Source organism: Heptranchias perlo, chromosome 24 (genome assembly GCF_035084215.1).
Source record: "Heptranchias perlo isolate sHepPer1 chromosome 24, sHepPer1.hap1, whole genome shotgun sequence".
NCBI lineage: Eukaryota > Metazoa > Chordata > Chondrichthyes > Hexanchiformes > Hexanchidae > Heptranchias > Heptranchias perlo.
This window is the reverse complement of record NC_090348.1, coordinates 9,073,787-9,095,240: the sequence shown is the minus strand read 5'-3', so window position 1 is coordinate 9,095,240 and position 21,454 is coordinate 9,073,787.

Sequence of the window (21,454 nt, the reverse complement as noted above, 5' to 3'; positions counted from 1 at the left end):
TCCTTGCTTTTGTGCTCGATAATCCTATTTCTCATTCAAGGTTGTAGCTTTGATTGACAACCCAGTGAGCCAATTCTCAACACAGAGAGCTGAGGGAAGGGTCAGGGATCAAGCACTTTTCCTTCCTCTCTCACTGAAAGTAGCACTCTGCAGTAAGTTTAGGTCTGGAACATTGAGAAAGGGAACAAAATCTCACTTTATAAAGGTTAACGGGTTCGTACCAGCCAATTCAGAGATGACTGACCTATAAAGTGACTTAATCCCGCATCAAAGGGTAAAGTTTCCTCTTTTTTATTTTTGATGTTACTGGCAGTAGCTGAGAATTGATTGATTCTCACTGGTAAACTTAAGTTCTGTTCGTTCATATAGTTCATGTGAAAACTGAACCAGCTTGTTAGTTTACAAGAGGCCTCGACAAACTAGAATATTTATCAGTTCACCTTCCGAATGGTAGGAGAAGCATGTGTGACAAGATCAGGATATCTAGAATGCAGAGCGAGGGGTCTTATTGCTACGGCCTCTGGGTCTCACTATCGTTTAACTTGATGTTGGGTCATAAACATATGCTCCAGATTGTAGGGAATGCAAGGTCCGCTTATGGTAGTGACCAGCGATGCTGAACCCACAAACTAGCACAGACATGAAATTTGTAACAGCATTAATTTCAAAATAAAATGTAACTTTCAGCAACCACACGGAAACTGCCACAACAGTTTGCTGCAGCAAAGCTTCAGGGTCTTCCGCAGCCAATCTGCAGACATCCCAGCCCTGCCCAATTAGTGTTGAAATCTCTTTATGGCCTCACCCCTCCCTATATCGGTAACCTCCTCCAGCCCTACAACCCTCCGAGAACTCTACACTCCTCCAATCCTCTTGCACATCCCCGATTTCCTTCTCCCCACCATTGGCAGCCGTGCCTTCAGCTGCCTAGGCGCTAAGCTCTGGAATTCCCTCCCTAAACCTCTCTGCCTCTCTACCTCTCCCCCTCCTTTAAGACTGTCCTTAAAACCTACCTCTTTGACCACCATTTGGTCACCTGTCCTAATATCTCCTTATGTGGTTCGGTGTCAAATGTGCCTGATTATGCTCCTGTGAAGAACCTTGGGACATTTTACTACGTTAAAGGGGCTACATAAATGCAAGTTGCTGTTGTTTTAAGGGAAAATATACACAGACACAGTACAGCACAAGTAGTAGAACAATAAATACAGCTCGGACTACTGGTTAAGAGCCAATTATTGCACCAGCTCCTTCTGGAACCTCTTGCACAGGTACAGATTCTTGTAGTGTGTAAGTAGTTTCTCTTGGGTTTTGATGCACCTGACTTGTTATCAATGCTACAAACAGAACCACTGAACACGGAAAGCTTCTTGTCCTTTATACTTTTTATTTCCTTGATGTAGAAGTAAGTTCTTTTCAAATTGCAAAGCAAATAGTAACTAAACAGTCTTAGCATCTTAGGACACTGAGAGCGATAGTATCTGATCATTGTCTCTGTCACCTATAGGTTCCCCGATCACAGTCTATTTTATCACATGGTAATAATGCAGACTCTCTTAATGTTTTGCTGAGATTTAAATGCTCATGCAATTACTGGACCTAGATTGTTAAAATGGAATCCCTTTAAAATACACTGGTCCAATCAGCAGCGGAATTAATGTGTCCACCTTGCAGATTCTGACCAGCATTTTAATCACACTGTCCTCCTAATGACTAACTTTGATCAAAAAATATTTGTGGTTATTAAGGGATATGGGCCAAAGGCTGGTATATGGAGTTAGATCACAGATCAGCCATGATCTTATCAAATGGCGGAGCAGGCACGAGGGGCTGAATGGCCTACTCTTGTTCCTATGTTCCTATGTTCCTATCCCTGAGCAACTACTTCAGTTTTCAATGAAGTGGGTGGACTTCATCTTAGAACTGGGCCACCGCAACTTTTAAAAGACCAATATAAGCATATAAGATATACAAGCCTAATTGAATAGTGCCCGCTTGAGGGAAACAGGGCTAGCACTAGGACCATGCAACCTGTGTATTTGCATGGGCCGCCAATTGGATCAAGCAAAAGGACACCTACAGAATGGTAATAGCTGATCCCTGATCATCATCGCCACTATTATATCACCGATTGAAAACGTGCCTTTCTGCGATTGTACATGTGGGGATTTGTTTAGCAGCTTGGCCTAGTAAAACGTAGGGTCCCTCAAACCAACCTTTGCACGGGCCCCCTCGCAAGGCAAGAAATGTACTGCTCCTGGTGAGAAAGAGCCATTTCAGTGTAAATATAAATAAATTAAACAGTTCTAAGCCTGCTCTTCAGATGCAATTCATGTCTTCCGTTTGGAAAAGAAAAACAAAATTGATTGCATGCTTTGCACGGGCACTATTTATAAAACACATTCATTCAGATAGTTTCTTCACGGAAAACTGACCTTTAGTTCCAGCACTGAATTATTCTGCTCACTTGCAACACAAACATAGATGTTAATATACCATTTATTCAACTGGTCAACTAATACAAGCAAAGAAGTGGAGGCTTGGCATTCAGCCATAGTCACATGTTTATTGACAGAAGCTCACACTCTATGACTATTCTTTGGGGCAAGAGTTCCTCCTTTTTCTCAGTTTAATTTTGTAGTAAATACAAATAAACTAATTGAATATAAAATATACAGGTCAACTAATAACCCAATTTATCTCACATATAATTAAAACTATAACAACTTGCATTTTTATTGCACCTTCAATGTCTTCTCAGGTGAACGTTAAAGCTCCCATGACATTATTTTGAAGTAGAGCAGGGGAGTCCTGGCCAATATTTATCCCTCAACCAACATCACTAATACAGATTATCTGGTCATCATCACATTGCTGTTTGTGGGATCTTGCTGTGCGTAAATCGGCTACAGCGTTTCCTACATTGGCTGTAAAGCGCTTTGGGACGTCCTGAGGCCATGAAAGGGGCTGTATAAATGCAAGTCTTACTTTCTCTCTTGAGCAGGTACTTTCACCAGCATGTCAACTTCACACTGCTTGCAGTATAACTCTAATTATGTGAAATCAACTTTTCAAAGTTTACAAGATGGTTGGCTGGACTACCTTTAAACTTCTAATGTTACAAAGCAGCCTTAACGGGCTGGTGACATCATGAAACAGGGAACAAAGTGTAAGTAGCTTACACCTACCCAAACGCTAAAATTAGATTACCTTGAAATAACCAAGGGCATTTAACCCTTTAGTGGTACATAGGGGGCACTTGACATAGACTTATAGCATAAAATGGGTGAGAATAGCTCTCTCCTCTCAGACATCCAAACCAACTGTTTAATTTTTTTTTTACCTTTAACCACAAATATTTTCTCAGTTCCTTTCCTTGTTTTACATTTCTACTCTGCTTGTTGCTGCTGTCTCTATTTCCACTTTTTACCCCAGTGTAAATGTGTACTTTGACTTTTATGATTGACATCAGCTTTCAGATGGGGCATTAAACTGAAGTCCCGTCTGCCCTCTTGGGTGGATGTAAATGATCGGATGGCACTATTCGAAGAAGAGCAGGGGAGTTCTACCAGGTGTCCTGGCCAATATTTATCCCTTGACCAACATCACTAGAATAGATAATCTGGCCATTATCTCATTGCTGTTTGTGGGGCCTTGTGTGTAAATTGGCTGCCACGTTTCCTACATTACAACAGTGACTACACTTCGAAAGTAATTCATTGGTTGTAAAGCGTTTTAGGATGTCCTGAGATCATATATATGTGCAAGTTCTTTCTTCTTTCTTTCCAGTACTTGCCCAGGTCAGTTTCCCTGGTATTTTGCTGCACACTGTACTGCCTATTAGTTTTTGTAAGGGTAATTGGAATCCACCACTGCCTATCTTATAATTCCATATAAAATAAATCAGTTTCGATATTCACTATGGTACTGACTTGGTCATTCAATATATGCAAAATGCATTGTTTCTGCGTTTTGTATAAGGTTCCCAAAAATCTAATAGATGCTCCAGAATCAGTTACTCATTTTCTGCAATGACATTGTTTTGCCAGCAGGTGGCCACCGTACACCGACTGAAAGAGACTTGAGTCTCTATGGCTGAAAACGTCAGGGCGAGTTGTTCTTGGGGGTAATTTAATCATTGGGAGCAAGAGCACACGTGAGAGGAACAGATTCAGCTGCAGTGTTGCTGCTGCTGCTGATTCTTCATACGAAGATTAACATTACTCCACTGTAGGAGATTTGCAATTAAATCTGTGGTAATCACAAATCCCGAGAGACCCCAGAATCCCCCATTTCAGCATCCAATTGTTTCTTAAATAATTCCAGAATTTTTGCCTCCACTATTCTTGCTAGAAGTCTATTCCACGTGTTGCTCACTCTTTGGGGTCATCTTCCATCGCCTGGTGTTATGTTGTGGGGGGGGGGGGGGCTAGGGGCAGGAGATAACGGCCTCAAAATGGGGTCGGTCACTTTACTCCCCTGGCGAACAGGCCAGCGACATTTTGAAAAGGGCCTAATGCTGGGCGTGTGGAGCACTCGCCTATTTCAGGTGGTAGGCCCCTTTTAATATGCAAATCAGGGTCGTAGGACCTCATTTTAGGTCAGAGCCTGGGCCGGGTACACTCCAGCCTGTTCCACGGGTGACGGAGCCAAAGAGGCCCAACCAAGGATAAGTCTGGAATTATTTTTGTATTCACCTAAAATGTGTATCTCAGTTAAAGTAACACATAACAATTTACATGGATAAATAATGTGGTGAAACTTTGGAAAAGGGAGTCAAAGGATATTGAGCAGAAGTTCGAAGAGCTAGGGGGAAAATGTGGCCAAAGAGATAGATTTGGAGGAGGTTTTTAGAAATGGGGAGAGATGTGAAAAGGCAAGGGGGATTAGAAAGAGAATTTGAAAGTGCTTGGTTGTGTTGGCTTAAGGCTCTGTCATTAATAATGATGGGGGGGGGACAATAGGCCAGCATTGGAACAGCTGGGATGTAAAGCTAAAGGAGATTGTGATGAAGGGTGGTGCAAGACTATGGAGGGATTTGTAAATGTAGGCAAGAATTTTGAAATCAATACATTGTTGGATGGGGAACCAGTGGTGGTTGGTGAGGACAGGGGTGATAGATGAGCAGCACTTGGTGCAGGATAGAATAAGGGCAGAAAAGTTTTGAATGAACTGGAGTGTGTGTACGGTGGAACTCGAGAGGCTGGGTAGGAGAGTGTTGACATGATGAGGGCATGGGAGAGTGTTGCAGTTGTGGCGGGGGTGCGGTAGGGACAGAGGCAGATGGTGCTGTAGAGGTTCCAAGCAGCTGGTCTTGGCAGGGGATAGAATGTGGCGTTTGAAACTCAGCTCAGAGAGTAAGAGTTCGCAAAACAACAGATTCAGTCTGAGCCATCAGCTGGGGGAGGACAATGGTCCAAGTTCCAGAGTCTCTAGCAGGAGATGAACAAGATGGCATTTTGCGAATGTTAAGCTGGAGAAAGTTCTGCCTCATCTATAACTTGGTGTCGAGCAAGCAGTCAGTCAGACAGCACTGTAACAGTCGTAGAATCAAGAGTGTAGGGTTTTTGTTTCTCTCTTTACTGCTTTAGGGTAATCAAAGGTTAAGATCAACCAAGGCTTTAAACTTTTCTAACAATTGGTTTTATTAACATTAAAATACAACAAGTTTTACAGATAGAGATTCATATAACCTTAATTAGAAGTACAACTCAAAACTCAAAATGGCCAATTCTTCTGCTTCGGGAGATTGAGAAGTTAATTCTTTGTTGATGTCCTCCGTGGTGTTCTTCTGGACTGTCTTCGAGTTCTTCTTCCTTCTTTCACTTTAGAATGGCTGCTCTTACACCATTCGCGCGTACAATAACCAGCAGTTCAGTAACTTTCCCCTTTCACTTCCCCATGGTTACACAGACTGATGCTACAGAAACAGCACCAGGTGTTTACAATGGTTTCCCACAGTACCTCGAGGCCTCCTTATCCATAGCCTTACAGACAGTCTGAATAACACTTTTCGAATGTGGTCAACTTTCCCAGCGTGCCGCCTTGAACAGTCAGTTTAACAGTTCCTTTGCTGAATTAATACTTTTAACCAAACTCAGCTCCTTTAACCGGTAATTAAACCAGGTTTCTAGCCAATCCTTTAGTTTCCTTTAAAACTGGTATTGAAAAGTCCAAACTCCTTCAAGCATGCTGGTGGTGAAGTAATGTTAGTGCTGTCAGCTTATACCTAACCCCGTGCTTACAGATGTCACAGAAGATCGTCATGTAGATGAGGAATAGGATGGGAGCAAGGATGGAGTCCTCAGGCATCCCAGAGGTGACCATGTAGGAGCAGTAAGAGAATCCTTTGAACGAGATATGCTGACTGTGTTGGGCTAGGTAGGAGTGTACCAGGGGAGGGCAGTATAGAGGTAGGTGGAATGCAAAAGAACATAAGAAATAGGAGCAAGAGTAGGCCATACTGCACCTCGAGCCTGCTCCGCCATTCAATAAGATCATGGTTGACATTTGGCCTCAAATCCACTTTCCTGCCCTATCCCCATATCCCTTGATTCCCTTAGAGTCCAAAATTCTGTCGATCTCAGCCTTGAATATATTCAATGACTCAACATCCATACCCCTCTGGGGTAGAGAATTCCAAAGATTCACAACCCTTTGATTGAAGAAATTCCTCCTCATTTCAGTCTTAAATGGCCGACCCCTTATCCTGCGTCTATGCCCCCCTAGTTTTAGACTCTTCTGCCAAGGGAAACAACCTCTCAGCATCTTCCCTGTTGAGCTCCCTCATAATCTTATATGTTTCAATGAGATCACTTCTCATTCTTCTCAACTCCAAAGAGTACAGGCCCATTCTACTCAATTTCTCCTCATAGGACAACCCTCTCATCCCAGGAATCAATCTACTATGACAGTGGAGGAGGGAAGAATGGTCAAGCATATCAACGGCTGTGGAAAGTGCACAGAGGGACGAGGAGAGATAACACGCTGTAGTTGCGGTTACGAAGAATGTTGTTGGTGGTCAAGGTGGTTTTTGTGCTGTGGGTAAGATGGGAACTGACCAAAGGGATTTGAACAGAGAGTTTGGAGAGGTCAGCAAGGAGTTGGGTGGCAATGGTGTATCCAATGACCATGACAAGGTTTGAGACAGTTTTTTTAAGGATGGGGGTGATGACAGCTGTTTTGAAGAGGGGTCAACAATAGGGCTGATCCTCTGATCAGGTGTTCCCGGTGATGACTAGTGCTCACAAGGAGCATTGGTCAAGAAACTGCAGGCCAACAGTGCTTAGTTTCCCATCCATTAATGTAAATGGATGAAAAGTCAGGCACTGCAACCTCAAGATTTCCCAACCATTGCCCTCTGTGATTGCTGTTCTTCCCTTGGAATGTTTGATTCGATAGTCAGCCCTTATGTCAGGGGAGTGAGCAGTTTCCGAGACCAGTGACCATTGAGCCAAGGTCAGGTACTTGAGGGGTCAGGACCTTGGTAAAGGGAGTAGGAAGTGGCTCTCATTGAGAAGGCTGGTAAGGGCTGGGAGGAGTTGGGGAGAAGCTACAGTGCTGTGTGATCGAGGTCAGTGTCGGAGGGGCTGAGGCAACCAAGCAGATACCCCCAATTTCAGAAATCCATGAGTTTGTCACAGTTGGCTTTGGAGTTAAGGATGAAGATGACATTAGAAGGTTGCTGAAGGAAGGGGTATGTCATGTACGCTTGAGCCCATGGGCCTTAGATTTGAGGATGTAGAGGTTGATGTTGTACTGGGGGAATGGCAGAGGTGGAAGACCATGAGGGAATAGGCAGAGATGAGAACACTGTAAACAAAGGAGTTGTTAAGCATGGAGATATGGGAATTAGCGGAGCTGGTGAGACAGCTGAGGGGCAGCAGGCGAGGTTAGTAGTGCCAGGTTATGCCACCCAAAAAATTTCTGCCCCCTCCACTGATCTTCAAAAGTCCAGGCCCTGACTTTGGCCTGAACCCCACCAGGTGGGCTCCACATCCACCACTTTCCAAGGTCTCAACTGAGGACCAGGGCGTGCAAACTCCCAACTTAGGGAATTCATTTCCTCCTGTCCCTGCTCCCTCTTAAGTCGCTGGCCTTATGGGGTAATTGTAGAATAGGTGGAGGCTTTGCTCCTACAAGGCCATCCCAGAAACTCTGGCTGAAGGCCAGGATTCAACTCTGTCGGATCTCAGCTCATTTCGCAGCGGACACCCACTGAACTTATGATGGGAATCTTCAGGCACCCTCACGCATTCTCTTGCTTTTCAACCAACTCTGCTCCTCCTAACATCTCCCCCAGTAATAATTTTCATGATTTTCACTTCCGCCACTTATCTAAAAGTTGAATCATTGTACGTTTATCGTCATACCTACTTATACAATATGAGAATGAATAGATGATATCATCTCTATTACAGCTGACGAGCAGTGGGCTGCAAATCGTCAACAGATAATCCCAGAGAAGGAGTGAAATGATTTCAGACAATGCCCATTCAGCTTCTATTTATAACGGAGGCAAAAATAGACAGAAGATAAGAAGGTGCCTTAAAGCACATTGGAATCAATGGATGTTTTACGGATTGGTAAGATATAGTTAGTGGTTTGCTCCAAAGATTTGTTTTGGGAGTTTACATATCTATTTACATATGTGAGTGGGACATAGATGTGAAGAAAATAAAATCAAAATTTGCCAATGATACCAAATTAGGGGGCATTGTAAAGAATGCAGGAGGAAATTTTGGGGACTGGCCAGATATGTGGCAAATGCAATTTAACATGAAGTAGTATAAGTTGGAGAAAAGAACAGGGAATGAAATATACTCAAAATGATAACATTCTGAATGGCTTTGAAGAACAAACAGATCTAGGGGCAGATGCAAGATTTAGGGGCAGATGTGCAGATTTAGAGGGCAGATACACAGATCTTGGGGGCAGATGTACAGAATTAGAGGGCAGATACTCAGATCTGGGGTGCAGATACACAGCTGTAGAGGGCAGATACATAAATCTTGGGGACAGATACACAGACCTAGGGGGCAGATACATAGACCTAGGGGTTCAGATACACAAATGTAGGGGGCAGATACACAGATCTAGAGTTGCAGATATACAGATGTAGGGGCTAAATACGAAGATCCAGGAGGCAGATAGACAGATCTAGGGCCAAATACACAGATGTAGGGGTCAGATACACAGATCTGGGGAACAAATGGGATTCTGGGTTTTAAATATAGGGACATTGAATACAAAAGCAAGAAGGTAATAAGCAATTTGTACTAGATGTTGGTACGGTCAGAGTTACACGATTGTGTGTATTTTTGGATACCACGTTACAGAACGGATATTGGAGTCATGTTAAAACTCACAACATAGATTTGATATTCAGAAATGAGAGGATTGAGTTATAATGAGACTTAAAACTTGGGCTGTATTCACTGGAGCAAAAAAGTTTGAGGGAGGATCCATTGGTTTGTTCAAAATTATGGAAGGTAAATATGGAAAAATTATTTCCTCTGGCAGTGAAGGTTAGAAAGGAATTAAAATGCTTTACCAGAAGTATATATTAAAGCTGAGTTAATCGTAACGTTTAAGGGGGAATTAGGTAAACATCTAAAGAAGATAATATTAAGGATATGGGGAAAACGAGGGAAAATGAAATCAGATTTATTTCTTCAGAATAATAACAGGGATAAAAGGGTTAAATTATGAGGACAGACTGCATAGACTAGACTTGTATATCCTTGAGTATAGATGATACAGGGGAGATGTAATTGGGGTGTTTAAGATGATTAAAAGATTTAATCGGGTAGATCGAAAGAAATTATTTCCTCTGGTGGGGAAAACCTTAAAATTAGAGCTAGGCCATTCAGGGGTGATGGCGGGAAGCACTTCTTCAAAAAAGGGTAGTGGAAATCTGGAACACTCTTCCTGTTGAGGCTAGATCAATTGAAAATTTCAAAACTGAGATTGATAGATTTTTGTTCGGCAAGGTTATTAAGGGATACGGAACCAAGGCAGACAGATGGAGTTAAGATACATATCAGCCATGATCTAACTGAATGGTGGAACAGGCTCGAGGGGCTGAAAGGCCTACTCCAATGTTCCTATGTTCTGCTGGGGACACTTGCACTGGCATCAGTATGATGGATCAATCCTTCCGTATCGAAATTTCTATGTTTATCTAAATATAGGCTCCTATGTCTTGACAGCTGCAGATGGTTGGGTGAAGGATTTCCTTCTATTGCATTCTCTGGTCATACTTTCAGAAAAGACTGTTTTGGACAGAAAATCATAGCCGTCAAATCGAAGGTGGCGAGCCTTGTTAATACACCACCTGTTTAATTTACAATGGAATGTATACAGAGCATCCATTAAAAGGTGTTGTAGTACCTGCCTGAAGATGTCGTTCCATTGTTTGGCGATAAATTAAGCCTCCAAACACATCTTACCTGGATCCGTATCCTATCTGTTGAAAAAGAGTCCCCAGACTTTGAGTTGCTTCAGAGTCAGCAGCCTGGTAGAGCGGGAGAGAGAAGGAGCCAATTGAAGTGAATTAAAGGCCTAGGACAAAGCGAGGAAGCAGGAAAGAACAAACGTTACACCCTTGTTCAAAAAAGGATGTAAAGATAAACCTGGCAACTACAGGTCAGTCAGTTTAACCTCAGTGGTGGGGAAGCTTTTAGAAACAATAATCCGGGACATAATTAATAATCACTTGGACAAGTGTGGATTAGTAAGGGAAAGCCAGCATGGATCTGTTAAAGGCAAATCGTGTTTGACTAACTTGATTGAGTTTCTTGATGAGGTAACCAAGAGGATTGATGAGGGCAATGTGGTTGATATTGTGTATATGGACTTCCAAAAGGCGTTTGAGAAAGTGCCACATTATAGGCTTGTCAATAAAATTGAAGCCCACGGAATAAAAGGGGCAGTGGCAACATGTATACGAAATTGGCTAAGTAATAGGAAACAGAGGGTAGTGGTGAATGGCTGTTTTTCAGACTGGAGGAAGTTATGCAGTGGTGTTCCACAGGAGTCAGTACTAGGACCACTGCTTTTCTTGATATATATTAATGACTTGGGCTTGGGTGTACAGGGCACAATTTCAAAATTTGCAGATGACACAAAACTTAGAAGTGTAGTAAACAGTGAGGAGGATAGCGATAGACATCAAGAGGACATAGACGGGCTGGTGCAATGGGCGGACACGTGGCAGATTAAATTTAACGCTGAGAATTGTGAGGTGATACATTTTGGTAGGAAGAATGAGGAGGGGCAATATAAACTAAAAGGTACAACTCTAAAGAGGGTGCAGGAATAGAGAGACCTGGGGGTAAACGTACACAGGTCGGTGAAGGTAGCAGGACAGGTTGAGAAAACGGTTAAGAAAGCATACGGGATCCTAGGCTTTATAAATAGAAGCATAGAGTATAAAAGCGAGGAAGTTATGTTGAACCATCATAAAACACTGGTTCAGCCACAATTGGAGTATTGGTTCCAATTCTGGGCACCGCACTTTAGGAAGGGTGTCAAGGCCTTAGAGAGGGTGTAGAAAAGATTTACTAGAATGGTTCCAGGGATGAGGGACCTTAGTTATGTGGATAGACTGGAAAAGCTGGGATTGTTCTCCCTAGAGCAGAGAAGGTTGAGAGCAGATTTGATAGAAGTGTTCAAAATTATGAAGGGTCTAGACAAAGTAAATAAAGAAAAACTGTTCCCACTGGCAGAAGTGTCACAAACCAGAGGACACAAATTTAAAGTGATCATAGAATCATAGAATCATAGAAAGGTTAAAGCATGGAAGGGGGCCATTCGGCCCATTGAGTCCGCGCCGGCTCTATGCAAGAGCAATCCAGCAAGTCCCACTCCCCTGCCCTATCCCTGTAGCCCTGCAGATTTTTTCCTTTCAAGTACTTATCCAGTTCCCTTTTGAAGGCCATGATTGAATCTGCCTTCACCGCCCCCTCAGGAAGTGCATTCCAGATCCTAACCACTCGCTGTGTAAAAAGGTTTTTCCTCATGCCATCTTTGGTTCTTTTGCCAATTACCTTAAATCTATGTCCTCTGGTTCTTGATCCTTCCACCAATGGGAACAGTTTCTCTCTATCTACTCTGTCTAGACCCTTCATGATTTTGAATACCTCTATCAAATCTCCTTGCAATTGCCTCTGTTCCAAGGAGAACAACCCCAGCTTCTCCAGTCTATCCACGTAACAAAAGTCCCTCATCCCTGGAATCATTCTAGTAAATCTCTTCTGCACTCTCTCTAAGGCCTTCACATCTTCCCTAAAGTGCGGTGCTGAGAACTGGTCACAATACTCCAGTTGTGGCTGAACCAATGTTTTATGAAGGTTCATCATGACTTCCATACTTTTGTACTCTATGCCTCTATTTATAAAGTCCAGGATACCGTATGCTTTTTTAACTGCTTTCTCAACCTACCCTGCCACCTTCAATGATTTGTGCACATATACCCCCAGATCTCTCTGTTCCTGTACCCCTTTTAGAGCTGTGCCCTCTAGTTTATATTGCCTCTCCTCGTTCTTCCAATGAAATGTATCACTTCGTATTTTTCTGCGTTAAATTTCTTCTGCCATGTGTCCATCTATGCCGTTAGCCTGTTTATATGCTCTTGAAGTCTATCACTATCCTCCTCACTGTTTAATACCCTTCCAAGTTTTGTGGCATCTGCAAGTTTAGAAATTGTGCCCTGTACACTCATGTCCAAATCATTAATATATATCAAGAAAAGCAGTGGTCCTAGCACTGACCCCTGGGGAACACCACTGTACACCTCCCTCCCGTCTGAAAAACAACCGTTCACCACTACTCTTTGTTTCCTGTCACTTAGCCAATTCTGTATCCATGTTGCTACTGCCCCCTTTATTCCATGTGCCGCAATCTTGATGGTAAACCTACCATGCGGCACTTTATCAAACGCCTTTTGAAAGTTCATATACACCACATCAACTGCATTGCCCTCATCTACCTCATCAAAAAACTCTATCAGGTTAGTTAAACATGATTTGCCTTTAACAAATCCATGCTGGCTTTCCTTAATCAATCCACACTCGTCCAAGTGACTGTTAATTTTGTCCCGGATTATCATTTCTAAAAGTTTCTCCATCACTGAAGTTAAACTGACTGGCCTATAGTTGCTGGGTTTATCCTTACACCCTTTTTTGAACAAGGTTGTAACATTTGCAATTCTCCAGTCCTCTGGTGCCACCCCAGTATCCATGGATGTTTGGAAGATTATAGCCAGTACCTCCGCAATTTCCCCCCTTACTTCCTTCAGCAACCTAGGATGCATCCCATCCGGACCGGGTGACCTATCTACTTTAAGTACAGCTAGCCTTTCTAGTACCTCGTCTTTATCAATTTTTAGCCCATCCAGTATCTCAACTATATCTTCCTTTACTGAGGCTCTGGCAGTATCTTCTTCCTTGGTAAAGAGAGATGCATAGTATTCATTTAGTACCTTGGCCATTCCCTCTGCCTCCATGAGTAGATCTCCTTCATGGTCCCTAATCAGCCCCACCCCTCCTTTTACTACCCAGTTACTGTTCACATTTTTTTATTCGTTCATGAGATGTGGGCGTCACTGGCGAGGCCGGCATTTATTGCCCATCCCTAATTGCCCTTGAGGAGTTGGTGGTGAGCCGCCTTCTTGAACCGCTGCAGTCCGTGTGGTGAAGGTTCTCCCACAGTGCTGTTAGGAAGGGAGTTCCAGGATTTTGAACCAGCGACGATGAAGGAACAGTGATATATTTCCAAGTCGGGATGGTGTGTGACTTGGAGGGGAACGTGCAGGTGGTGTTGATCCCATGTGCCTGCTGCCCTTGTCCTTCTAACTGGTAGAGGTCGCGGGTTTGGGAGGTGCTGTCGAAGAAGCCTTGGCGAGTTGCTGCAGTGCATCCTGTAGATGCCTGTAGAAGACTTTTGGATTTCCTTTTATGTTGGCCGCCAGTCTATTCTCATACTCTTTCTTTGCCCTTCTTATTTCCTGTTTCACTTCCCCTCTGAACTTTCTATATTCTGCCTGGCGATTGGCAAAAGGAAAAACTTTTTTACGCAGCGAGCGGTTAGGATCTGGAATGCACTGCCTGAAAGGGTGGTGGAAGCAGGGTCAATTGTGGCTTTGAAAAAGAAATTAGATAGGTACCTGAAGGAGAAAAATTTACAGGGCTACGGGGAAAGAGCAGGGGGAGTGGGACTCGCTGGATTGCTCTTGCAGAGAGCCCGTGCAGGCTCGATGGGCTGAATGGCCTCCTTCTGTAACCATTCTATGATTCTATGATTCTAAGTCAGAGGTACGCAAAATTAAACCTGTAAATAAATTGGACGGTATGAAGTTTGAGATCTCTTCCTCAGAGGGTCCTGTGTGACCATGTGATCCACAAAATAACAGTGATGTGGAGATGCCGGTGATGGACTGGGGTGGACAAATGTAAGGAGTCGCACAACACCAGGTTATAGTCCAACAGCTTTATTTGAAATCACAAGCTTTCGGAGCTTTGCTCCTTCGTCAGGTGAAGTGAGGAGGAGTTGCATAAAGGCAAAGCATATATAGTCAGAGAACAATGCCTGGTGATTACAGATAATCTTTCTAACTGCCCTTTATCACACCTCGGCAGACAGATAATCACAGCAATCTGTCTGCCGAGGTGTGATAAAGGGCAGTTAGAAAGATTATCTGTAATCACCAGGCATTGTTATCTGACTATATATGCTGTGCCTTTATGCAACTCCTCCTCACTTCACCTGACGAAGTAGCAAAGCTCCGAAAGCTTGTGATTTCAAATAAAGCTGTTGGACTATAACCTGGTGTTGTGCGACTCCTTATAAAATAACAGAGCACAGGACTCACTGAAGAATAAGAGATCAAAAAGCTATAGTTTGACCTTTTTAATAATGCCTTTTGATCTCTGCGCACGATACAAGAGTGTAAAGTAACTCTAATCCAGTAGTTATTTGCTGGGTGTTTGGACAGAATTTGATGATATTGGAAGTTACCGTAGATGCTAAGGAAATTGAAAACTCAAAAAGACTCTGCCCTTGGTGGACTGGACCCGAGTACTTACATCAGAGGAAGAGTTTGTGGGAAACTTTATTTAGTTCCCTAAAAATAGAGCCAATCTCACAAGAAAATTGCTTACATGAATCCAATTGTAAAGAGATTACAGGGGATTAATAGACCAATTAGCCTGACATCAATATTGGATTCAGTTATGAAAGAAACAATTCAGTATTATTTGATAGGATCAAAGGCAATAAACAAGGAATTTGTTAGGTTTCTTTTGTTGAAAGTATGAGCCATGTTAGCAAGTTAATGGAGTCAATATAGTTCACATTATGTATCGTGACTTTCAGAAGACTTTTGTTAAGGCTCTTTGGAAAATATATTATAGCAAAAGTGAAGATCTCAGAATAAATGATGAATGGTAAATTGGATAAAATATTAATTTGACAGGAGTTGGTAGATGGCATCTCATACTGTTAAATGCAAGTTAATACAAATAGATGTCAAAATATGAGACTGTGCAGAACTGAGTATAATATGTGGCTGGGGATAATGAACAAAGTATTTGTTACTGTTATTTTTTTATATACATGTAAATGAAATGTTTTTTGAACTTCTGCCAGGTTCTGCAGGTAGTAGACACTATTGGTGAAGTTCTCCCAGCCTGATGTATAGCTCGTAAGGGAAAGATGCACAACTAAAGCAAATATTGCTGCCTTTTTGGTCAATACCTCTTCCAACAATGATTGACACCTCAATGTCATTGAAATGGGCATCATCTGAAATATTCCTGAACTGTAATTATAAAGTTTCTGATCAGTACATTTGGATTGCCAACCAGGCTGTCTTCCTACTTAAAGTGCTAAACTATGATAATTGCACCTCTGCATTGATTAGTTCACTTCATGAAAAGCAAGACGCCAGCCTATTGTGCAGAACATGCAGCCTTCCTGTGAATTGGTAAATGTCTGCATGAACTCACAAAGCGGGGCCACCTCTGGTGGCTTCTGCACACTTCCATAACCCCCAAAATGGGTGGACAGAACCATTCAATGGTTGGGGAAAGGGACTTAATGGTTGGGACTGGATCATTAGACGCACACCTCCAACTTATGATAAGCATCCAGGGTATGCATTAAACCAGGTCCTGGGGGGAAGGAAATAGGGAGAGAGATACAAAAATGGCCATCCATGTGAGCTATTGGAGAGTGAGAGCTGCCATCGCCTGTGGAACAGAGAATCAAGGACTTCTTCCTTCACACAGGGTTAGCATCATTCACAAGCAATCATACCAACAGTCCAACAATCACTGTCCTTTTATGTTCTATCATCAACACATAATCCCAATAAAAGCAGTCTTTGAAGCAGACTGCATTTCTTAAGAATTTAAAGTTGCATCATTATTCTCTCCTGTATTGGTTAGGGTAGCCCAGGTACAACAGTTAAACCTAAATCTCAATAACTTGCTTATTGGAGAATATGTGGGATGTTCTCCCATCATCTTAGAAGACAGAAAGGTACCATCTGTAGACAAAGGTAGGCTAGTTGGGGAAGAACCTAATCATTCTAATAAATGTATTAAACATTTCTTAATATTAAAGACACTTACACATATTAAAACTAAGAATCTGCATGGAATAAGCAGGTTCTAAGAGATCATATTCAGGACGATTAGAACCTGTGAACAAACATTAATGGACTAATAAATTGCAAGATTGAGCACAGAGGACAAAGAGTGAACTTCTAACAGAATGAATTGCTAACAGAGTTAGGACTTTCAACTGGGAGAGTGGGAATTATATGCAGAGGGGGAGGAGGTGCGGTGTGATTTAAACCAAGGGACTATAAACTAATCTATCAACTTTTAAAACTCAAATTTAAAAAAAACCTAAAATAAAAAAAGACTAAATAATTACTAATTATTATGCAATGAAGCTAAATCCATTACTATTAGACCTAGAAATAAACTACTGATGATGAAACCATAAATTAATAAAAAATAGAAATAACAATACAGGCTATGTGTCAGGACTGTAATGTGTGGGAGTTTGTGGACAGCAAGACTGTCCCGGATTGCCACAGCTACATTAAATGTCTCTGGCTTGAGACACTCCAGCTTTGAGTGTTTGAGCTGGAGTGCAAGTTAGAAACACTCCGACATGTAAGGGAGGGGATGTTAGTCAGCAGGGTATTGGGAACCTGGGAACTAAATTAAAAAGCAGGACCTCACAGGTAGAAATCTCAGGATTACTACCCGAGCCACGTGCTAATTGACATAGGGATAGGCAGATCAGGAAGGTGAATGCATGGCTGAATGACTGGTGTGGGAAGGAGGGGTTCCATTTCATGGGACACTGGCACCAGTACTGGGTCAGGAAGGAGCTCCACCGCTGGGACGGGCTGCACCTGAACTGGAGTGAGAACAGAGTCCTAGTGGAAAGGATAAATAGAGCGGTGGATAAGGCTTTAAACTAGCAAGATGAGGGGAGGCATCTGGTAGCAATAACAAAAGCCTAAAGATAAAAGAAACAGAAAGTGAGTGTAAAGGGCAGACCAGGGTAAGGAACAAAGATAACATAAACAGTCAAGGAACAAATACAGTTATAAAACAGAAGTATAAAAGGACTGTTAAAAATAAAGTAAAAGGAATAACTATTAAAGATGAATTAATTTGCCTGTACAGCAATGTAGACAGTGTCCAACATAAAATGGGGGAGCTGGAGGCAATAATCCATAGCAAGAATCCAGCTATAGTAGGAATAACTGAAATATGGCCACAAAAAGAACAGGACTGGCAACTAAATATTGCAGGTTATAACATAATCAGAAAGAGGAGGGAAGGAAGAAGGGGGTGGAATAGCTGTACTGATTAGAGATAACATAATGGCAGTAGAAAAAAGGGCATAACTAACAGAAGGATAGAAACAGAATCCATATGGATTGAAATAAAAGAGACGGGATCGATCATGCTAATAGGGTATACTACAGACCACCTAATAGTGGAAAGGAGGTGGAGGAAGAAATATGTAAGCAAATATGTGAAATGAGTAAAGGGAATAGAATAATAATCATGGGAGATTTTAACTACCCCCAAATAAATTGGCAAGAAGAGATAGGTAAAGGGGTACAGGGAGTGGAGTTTTTACAATGTGTGCAGGGCTCCTTTCTTACCCAGTATGTAAAAAGCCCAACAAGAGAGGAAGCACTGCTGGATCTAGTAATGGGAAATGAACCAGAACAGATAAAAGAAGTAAGTGTAGGGGAACATCTAGGCAATAGTGATCACAACATAATAAGGTTTAAGATAAAGATTGAGAAGGACATAAGTAAGACAAAGACCAAAGTACTAAATTGGAAAAAAGCTGATTTTAAGGGAACGAGAATGGAACTAGGGAAAATGAACTGGAAAAATTTACTGACAAAGAAATAGAACAACAGTGGGAAACATTTAAAATGGTGATCAATAGAGTCCAGGAGAAATATAAAAAGCAAGAACAAACTAATCAGTAATGACACACCATGGATGAATAAAGAAATAAGGGCAACATTGAAACTAAAGAAAAAGGCATACACTAAGTACATTGACAACAAAGGAGAGGATAATAAAAGGGAATACAAAAAAGTTAGGAAAGAAGGTAAAAAAAAATTAGAAGGGCAAACAAAAACTACAATATTAAATTATCAAGGAATATATTAAAAAAGTAAAGTATTCTACAGACATATAAATAACTAAAGAAAAATCAGGATAGGGATAGGGCCACTAAGGGATACACACAATAAACTCACAGATAATGACAGCGAAATGGCAGAAATATTAAATAATTACTTTGCCTCAGTATTTACCAGGGAGACTAACATGGTGGGCATGACATTAGAAAAAGAGATCAAAAAAGATATAAAGACATTTAAGATAGAAAGTGGGAGATAATTGATAAACTAATCAAACTTAGAGACGATAAAACCCTTGGTCTGGATGGATTACATCCGCACATATTAAAAGAAGTTAGGGAAGAGATAGCAGGGGCACTATTACATATATATAAAAATTCATTAGAAAAGGGAATATTGCCAGAGGGCTGATGGACAGCTAATGTGATTCCCATATTTTAAAAGTGAGACAGAACAAGTCCAGGGAACTAGCGTCAATGGAATCCTTACTCAATGATGTAATAGAAAAACATCTAGAAATTGAAAATATAATAAAAAATTCAGCATGGATTTCAAAAGGGAAGGTCATGTTTGACCAACCTTATTGAATTTTTTGAAGAAGTAACAGAAAGGACAGACTAGAAGTAGTGATGCAGGTTAATATGGCCATAAAAAAGGCAAACCGAGTACTGGGGTTCATTTCTAGAGGAATAGAATTGAAAAGCAGAGAAGTTATATTAAGTTTGTATAGAACCTTGGTTAGACAACATTTGTAGTACTGTGAACAGTTCTATAGAGGCACTGGAGAAGGTGCAAAAAAGATTTACTGGGATGATACCAGAACTGAGAGGTTATAACTATCAGGAATGATTGAACAGTCTGGGGCTCTTTTCTCTGGAAAAGAGAAGACTGAGGGGTGACCTGATAGAGGTCTTTAAGATTATGAAAGGGTTTGATTAGGTAGACATAGAGAAGATGTTTCCATTTGTGGGGGAGACCAGAACTAGGGTCCATAAATATAAGATAGTCACTAATAAATCCAATAAGGAATTCAAGAGAAACTTTGTTCTCCAGATAGTAGTTAGCATGTGGAACTTGCTACCACAAGGAGCAGTTGATGCAACTAGTATAGTTGCATTTAAGGGGAAGCTAGATAAATACATGAGGGAGAAGGTGAATAGAAGGATATGTTGATGGGGTCAGATGAAGAATGATGGGAGGAGGCTCCTGTGGAGCAAAAACACCAGCATGGACCTGTTGGGCCGAATGGCTTGTTTCTGTGCCGTACATTCGATGTAATTCTATGTAAAGGACAGACATGGTATGTTCTAGGCACTATGCCAAGCAGTCAGATGATCAAAAGACTGAATGGGTACAGTAGACTAATAGAGGAGGTATGAGAAAAGATGAGACGGTAAGGTACAAACCTTGAGAAAAGCAATGATAGTGTCGTGCAGATGCACTAAAAAGGATTACATCATTTACATGATGACTTAATGGGTTAACCTATTATGTATTAATTAAAAATAACCAGAATGTGTTGACATGTTATCATCATGTTAGCAAGACGTTACTAAGATTATAAAAGGTACAACACACAAAATTTCAGGGGACTTGAAGTTCTAGCTTCGATCAGCATAAGCAGATTAGAACTACTTACAATGCTTACAACTCTTCCTGGTGAGTCCTCCTGTGAGCAACTGTCTGTGCCAGTAATCTCATGGTCACTGTATATAGTGGGTTGTGTAATATGAATAAAAGCATTAAACCGACATCTCATTATTTCCTAGTTTTCGAGCTTGTTTAAAGGGGTCTGGATACGGATTATCCTGTAAAAACCCAATATATATTTAGCCTATTAGGGGGCAAAAACCTAACACACACCTTTATCAGAATTGGAAACTGGAAGATAAATAATCCCCTTTATAGGGGTGAAACACACAACCGAGGGGAGTTGAGAATCAGGCTTGCAAACCACTATCACAAAAGGAGGCAGTTAATTGGTTTAATAGTCTGCAAGCAGGTTTTCTTCAAAAGCATGAGGAGGTGGAAAATTGTTGAACTGTATAAAAGGATCACGTTAGCCAGGCAGGGAAAGAGCATTAGAAAAACAAAAGGGGTGTAAAAACAGCTCAGTGGGGCAGTAATAGACATGATAAAGAACATATATTATGAAAACAGCTCCAAAGTGAAGAGGAACAAAAAGGGAGGTGAATGGGACAACTGGAGAAAAATGGGCTAAAATGAGAAGTTGCTGATGTCATGTTCAGACTAGAGTACGACAGAGTGTCAAGGTGAAAGATACAATTCCTAAAGTTTGCTTGGAATAGTGAAAAGATCAGTGTGACTGGGAGGAGGTGTTCAAATGGTGAGAAACATGGAGGTCAGCATCATACATTCAGACAGAATGGAGGTATTTGTCAAAGCAGTCACCCAATCCCCATTGTAGGTCTGTGCCATGACCAAGGAATATAATCTTGTCCTTTGAGAATTGCTAACATCCCTTCTTTCCTTTTTTCAAACTCCACAGAAGTTGAGCTTGACCACCAACTCAAACAAGCACCATACCAGAGGATGCCCTAGCTAGTGATTCAAAGCAGGGATCACGGGGTGATGCAGGGAGTGTGGATTAAGAAGGGGCACAGGTGGAGGTTGAAGAATCACAGCTGTGACAGAACAGAGATCCTGTGAGGCCATTAGTCATGCAGCAATGCAAGAGGCTTCAGGGTGCTAAAGATTTGTTTGGTGAAACACCAAGTGCCTCCTTGTGCCTGTTCTGTG